This window comes from Carassius auratus, unplaced genomic scaffold (genome assembly GCF_003368295.1).
Source record: "Carassius auratus strain Wakin unplaced genomic scaffold, ASM336829v1 scaf_tig00008346, whole genome shotgun sequence".
NCBI classification, from domain to species: Eukaryota; Metazoa; Chordata; class Actinopteri; order Cypriniformes; family Cyprinidae; genus Carassius; species Carassius auratus.
Window position 1 is genome coordinate 24,486 of NW_020523934.1, and position 7,122 is coordinate 31,607.

Here is a 7,122-nt window from a genome sequence, read left to right on the forward strand (position 1 = left end):
CAGTACGTGCGCTCCGCACCTACGTGGACAGAACTCGGTGCCTTAGGACCTCAGACCAGCTCTTTGTCTGTTACGGAGGCCAGCAGAAGGGAAAGGCTGTCTCCAAGCAGAGGTTATCCCACTGGATAGTGGATGCTATTGTCCTGGCTTATCAGGCTCGAGACCTGCCATGCCCCCTAGGGGTGAGAGCTCACTCAACTAGGAGCGTAGCTTCCTCCTGGGCGCTGGCGCATGGCGCCTCACTAGCAGACATCTGTAGAGCTGCGGGCTGGGCGACACCTAACACATTCGCAAGATTTTATAATCTCCGTGTAGAGCCCGTGTCCTCCCAGATACTCGCCCCTTCGGGCCAGTAAGGACCTGCTCGGTGTCAATCCGCTTGCTGCGCCATTCCACTCCGCGGACTGGATGCGTGCGCTATTCCCCTCAGGTGAGTTCCTCAGTCAGAACCCTGGGTTCCTCCAGCACTGTTGATGTCCAATACTTGCGTACATGCCCTTTGGTCAGCCATGTGTGGGACTAGGTGCCTCCATGTGTCGTGATTCCCCTTCTGGGTAATCCCACGTGTGTATGTCCACAGTAAGTCTCTCTGCAGCATGTGTCTTTCCCTTGGCAAGCCCTTGCCAGCTCTGTCGTTGAAAATTCCACCCTGCGGGCTGGGTACCTCAGAGTTCTTATGTATCACCACCTTGGTAGATACCTACTTCTGTAAGTCCTCCCACGGGCAGGCAGCCTGCTAGCATATGTCCAGCTGGAATATGCTACCCAGCGTATTCTGTGCGAGCTGTAGGCCCTCACTCGTGCTGGCCTCACGACAGGGTGCTATCACTCACACGGGTCGCTGGAAGACAGCCATGTGGCGTTTTGTAAGGGACCCCATTCGTAACGTCGAACGTGACCGACTGAAAGGGAACGTCTTGGTTACGTATGTAACCCTCGTTCCCTGAAGGAGGGAACGGAGACGTTACGTCCCCTTGCCACATCGCTGTTCCGCTGAACAGCCGGGTCACTGGCTCGGCTCCTCAGCGAAGACTTGAATGCGAGTTGCTCGCGTTGCTCCTTATATACCCGCTCTGCGGGGCGGAGCTCGCGATGCAAATTCCGCAGACCAAGGTACTTTGTGTACCATTGGCTCGTTTTGTACCACTCGAAGGTGATTGGGCTCTCGGGCGAGATCCCATTCGTAACGTCTCCGTTCCCTCCTTCAGGGAACGAGGGTTACATACGTAACCAAGACGTTTTCTGAGATAAGAAACTTCAGTGCTTCAGTTTCTTTATTTAATTTAGTGTCTGGAACAATTGCTTTCTGAAGAAAAGGGACAACATCAGTCTGTACACACAATGGGTCTCATTCATGAAACACGAGCAGAACGAATTTTTGTGTAAATCGCGTGTAAAGTGGTTCTGGCGTAAATTTTCGGATTCATTAAAACGTTCGTATTTTCCAAATGTTAGTTGGTACGAAAGAAATCTACACCTGCTCCCAGTCACGCGTAAATAGTGCGTTTAACGTCTGAACGTTTTGCTCATTAATACTGCAGCATTTTAATTCTTAATCGGGTACATATTTACACAGCATTTTGAAAAAAAATATTATATATAGTAATTACATACGGTTTTTCTTTTCACTTCTGGGACTGTTCGATTAACAGATGAAACTCTATTAACATCGTCTGTAATATGCTGCCAAGCATCCTTTTTTTAGGACCTGATACGCCACTATGTACGCTTGAAAATAAAACGTGGCGTTTTGAATTAACTTCTGATAATAAAACTTCAATTTCTGCAGCTGAGAATTTTTAATTTTCATTCGCTTTTGAAAAGACGTGTTGGAATCATTCGTTTGGTGTCATAATATGATGGTCATATATAGTTGTCAGTCGGATTTAATGGGAGGGATTTATGGTAATTGAGAATGAGCGTGCACGCGCGTCGCATTTACGACTGATTGGAATTCATTAACACACACACACATTTCACTATCACATCTGACGTTTACGAAGTTTTTGTGAATCAGGAGAAGAGTTTTCGGGAAGTTCTCTTTACGCGCAAATCACTCACATATTTACTCGTATATTTACGAATGTTTCATGAATGAGACCCAATGACAATAAATTAATGAATACATAAATAATGAGAGGACACTTTTCTTTAAGGTGTCAAATTATGATAGATGTACAATAAATATATTCTTAATATACAGATACAATTTTGACGTCAAGATTTTGTCACAGCAGTTTACTAGAGAAAGCCCCAGATGTAGAACAATTACGGGATTGATCTTTATTGACTAGATGAGGCACAATCATGATGCTGGTGATTGAGGATAATCTTAACAGTAGGACAGGGCAGTCAATAGGAGAACAAGATGACAGACTTGGGCAAAGTCAGGCTGTAGAGTGGAGAAGATGGAGCAGCAGCAGAGATGTATAAAGAGACCCATACTTGAGTAAAAGTACAAGTGCTCTATCAAAAAAGTGACTTGAGTAGAAGTTGAAGTGCTCTTTAAGCACCACACTTAAGTAGAAGTACTAAAGTATTCAACATTTTTTGTACTTAAGTATTGCAAGTAGTCTATTTTAAAATTTACTACTCAAGTACTGAAAGTAAAAGTAGAAGTATTGTGTTATGTAGCTATTAAAGAAAGTAGTCCAAAGTTTGAACATATTGTTTTTACTATTTCAAATGATTAACCTAAAGGACCATCACAATTCCTTTGACTGTAACTTCTTGTAAACAAAAAAAAAAAAAAAAAAACGGAACCGGATCTTTTTGAAACAGTTCACCAAATCGAACTGAATTGTTTTAAACGGTTCGCGTCTCCAATACGCATTAATCCACAGATGAATTAAGCTGTTAACTTGTTTAATGTGTCTGACACTCCCTCTGAGTTAAAACAAACCAATATCCCGGAGTAATTCATTGACTCAAACAGTACACTGACTGAACTGCTGTGAAGAGAGAACTGAAGATGAACACCGAGCCGAGCCAGATAATGACTCGTTCACGAGTCAAGAACCGTTTCTGTCAGACATGTCCGATTCGTGAACCGAGGAGCTGATGATAGCCTATTGCGCATGTGTGATTTAGCGTGAAGCAAACCGACACACAGAGCGTCTGAAACGAACTGATTCTTTTGGTGATTGATTCTGAACTAATTCCGTGTTAATGTTATGAGCCCAGGTACAGTCAGCGCCAATGACGCCATTGCGTCGAGGGCAAAAGAATCGGTGAACTGTTTTCTTCAACTGGTTTATTGAATCGAACTGTCAGAAAGAACTAACGTTACTGGTCATCCGAGAACCGATGCAACCAGTTCTTGACTCGTGAACGAGTCATTATCTGGCTCGGCTCGGTGTTCATTTCTCTCTTCACAGACAGCAGTTCAGTCAGCATGCGCAGTCTTCTTAATCGCTTGATTCGCTCAATGATGTGCCTGCTTCATCAAACCTGCCATGCCATCTACAGTTCTGGCAGTGGTTTGTTATTTTAATGATTCGTAACATTTTTATAATTGTAACGAGTAACGATGCAGCACATAAAAAAAATATCGGAGTAAAAGTATTAAACTCAGCGAAAATATGTACTGAAGTAAAAGTGGAAGTAGGAGAAAAAAATAATACTCTAGTAAAGTACAGATACCGCCTTTTAGTACTTAAGTACAGTAGTGAAGTTCTACTTCGTTACTATACATCTCTGAGCAGCAGCAGACAATGACAACACAGCAGATCCAGTAGCAGCTTGAAGAACCAGAGGCTTGATAGTAAGAGCTGCAAGTGAAGCTGCACCAGTTGGACGACTCACTCCTTAGAACAGTAGCCAGGGTGGAACAGGATGTGACAAAGACTAACACAAGACACAAAGACAACAAGAGAGAGCAACAGGAATAGACAAAACCAAAATAAAAAGAGCTATGATTAGAGAAAAAAAAGTGAGTAAAAGTGAAAACTAGCAAAGTCAAAAAGACTAATCTGACAAAATTGACCCAATAAAATATAACACAGATCAAGTAGGCTTGGAAGGCACAGTAAAGCGATTAAACAGACTTAAATCACAGGCAAGGCTCCGAAGACCTGGGGTCTGTACCATGATGCTAGATTAGCTGGCTAGACAGGTACATTTCAGGTTAGTTTGCACCAATCCTGGGTTTTAGGTACCACATAAGTGGCTTGGCTTTTAGCGGCATTCATTGCAAGTAACTTACACTCCATGGCTAAACTGCTCCGGGGCAGGTTATGTTCTGAGTTAGAGATTTCAAACTGAAGTTGGACCGATCAGAAAAAAAGAAAGAAAATAGAAGTCTGGCTTTAAAGATGATTTTATAATAGTCATTTTATAATTATTATTATTATTATTATTCATACACTGTTAAAAAATTACTGTAAATTTTACAGTAAAATACTGGCAGCAGGGTTGCCAGCCAGGTACTGTAAATTTTACAGTAGTCGTACTGTAATTTAATTTACAGATTTTTCCTGTATTCTCAATTACAGTAAAATTCTGTAAATTAAATTACAGTAAGACTACTGTAAAATTTACAGTAACTGGCTGGCAACCCTGCTGCCAGTATTTTACTGTAAAATGTACAGTAATTTTTTTATATTTTGTATACTGCATTTTTACAAAAAAATATATTATATACTGCATTTTTAATACATTGTATATGGCATTTAACAATTATTTAAATAGCAAATGCACACTTTCAAGTAGTTTACTGTGCAAAGCAATTCTTTGAAAAAAAGCATATGTGTATTTGCTATATTTAAAGTATGTAAAATGATAGCATACAATATATTTTCCCTATTGCTGACTTAACTTTAACTGCATAAAGTGTTATATAATGCATAACTTAATTCACCAAAAAAATATAAAAAAATAACATTTTTAAAATCTAAAAAAAAAACAGGTCAAAATGTTATATATCACTTTCAAATTTACATAAAAAAATGACATAAAAAGTATATTATTTTGAACTCATTTTTATTTATTTTAAAATTATTTCATTTTTTTTAAATGGATATGAAATTTTGGCATGATTTCTTTTTTATTACTTGGAACATAATGGCCATCATGGACCTTGACACAAAGAAATATTCAAACTGCGTTATAACCGAAACATGACCAACATGGTCATATTAAAACAGTTCACCCAAAAGTGAAAATTCTGTCATTTCTCACCCTCATGTCATTCCACACCCTTAAAACCTTTGTTCATCTTCACAACACACATTAAGATATTTTTTATAAAACCTGATGGCCCAGTGATGCCTACATTGCTAGCAAGATCATTTCCCTTTCCAATGCCCAGAAAGGTACTAAAAACATATTTAAAACAGTTTATGTGACTACAGTGGTTCAACCTTAGTGTAATGAAGCAATGAAAATACTTTTTGTGTGCCAAAAAACTAAATAATGACTATTCAACAGTATCTCGTGATGGATGACACTGCTTCATGAAGCTTCAAAGCTTTATTAATCTTTCAGTTCAAATCAGAGCATATCAAACTGCCAAAGTCACATGATTTCAGTAAATGAGGCTTCGTTACGTCATAAGTGTTTTGAAATTTCAATGGTTCGTGTGACTTTTGCAGTTTGATACACGTTCTGAGCAAATGATTTGAAACAAAAGATTCGTAAAGCTTCTAAGCTTCATGAAGCAGTGTTTTGAGATCGCCCATCACTAGATATAGTTGAATAAAATCGTTGTTTTGGGAGATGGGGGGGGGGGGGTTGGCAAAAAAAGTATTCTCGTCGCTTTATAATATTTAGGTTGAACAACTGTAGTCACATGAATTGTTTTAAATGTTTTAGAGGCTTTCTGGGCATTGAAAAAAAGAAATGATCTTGCTAGAAATGCACGCTTCACTGAGCCACATCTTATTATGTGTTGTGAGGATGAACGAAGATCTTACGGGTGTGAAACGACATAAGTAATTATTGACTTAATTTTCATTTTTGGGTGAACTAATCCTTTAAAAACCACAAAGACATTTTCAGATAGCTATCATCATTAAGGAATATACCAATATTGCCAAACAAGTCATACAAAAAAAAGTGATGCATGACTGACCGGAAGGAGCCGCGCACTTGCAGAAGTCATACAAACTTTCCATCAAACAGATAAAAATCAACCAAATAACAATTATGCTCCAGATGAAGTTCCATCCCAGGATTCAAAGTGTGACTAGAAATATTGAAAAGAGTAAAGAGGACAATACATTAGATATATTACAAAACATAATAATACTTTCAGAAACAAATAGGGGGAGGACAGATACAGTCAGAGACAGATACAGGGATGAGAGGTACAGTCAGAGAGAGACAGAGGGATGAGAGGTACAGTCAAAGGCAGATAGAGAACAATAAAAGGAAGACGCAATCTTGGTGTGTGTGTATCCTTACATTTCAGAAATTCCATTGGAATTTGCACAGAAGAGTGGCAACATGTGGGTTGACTGCCACACATTTTCTTCTGTATCACTTGTCCTGCTTTTATTTCGATGGCACTTTTCCCTTGGCTTTGGGTCCTCTCTCTGGATTTATGCCCACAAAGCACCTAAAGGGTCATGAAACAGACAATATGTAATTAAGAGCGGTTTTAGGACCTCCAAGAAAGTTGGAGATGTCCACTAATAATAAAAAAAAAAACATATTTAACTCAATAGCTTGCTGGTGTTAAATAGGGAGACAAATATATTCTCTTCTCGAGTTAAGACACATTGTTTTAAAGGCATCAACAGAAATAACACTGATAACATAACATTATTAAAAGGAATGTTCTGATATAACTTATCTATAAAATGCTGGTTCTGAAGTTGTTAGAATTCAACCATTACCTTTGAATGAACTCCAAGGTACACACTGCTTCCTCCTGATACTCAAGATTAAACTAGTAATAAGCAGCAAACAGAGTGGCAAGGCCGGACAGGAAACTGGGCTGAGTGCCCTCACACACCACCTCGCCTTCAATACTCAGCATCCAGTGCCCACTTGTCAAAGTGTCTCCTAAAACAATCAATATCACAATAGTAATTAATACCTATACCATTTTTTTTTTTTTTTTTTTTGTATTTCAGATTTTTACATTTACATTACATACTATATTTAGTAGGGGTGGGATAC

The 7,122-nt window shown here is 39.0% G+C and overlaps 1 long non-coding RNA gene across 1 annotated transcript; it reads right to left on the reverse strand.

Moving 5' to 3' along the window:
* Positions 1 to 6,132: 6,132 nt before the first annotated feature.
* LOC113071862 (uncharacterized) lies at positions 6,133 to 6,897 on the reverse strand. The gene is made up of 3 exons (XR_003280253.1): positions 6,837 to 6,897; positions 6,403 to 6,556; positions 6,133 to 6,184 (listed from the first exon to the last, which is right to left on the reverse strand). It is a non-coding gene; the product is annotated as an uncharacterized LOC113071862 (long non-coding RNA).
* Between the last annotated feature and the right edge of the window lie 225 nt (positions 6,898 to 7,122).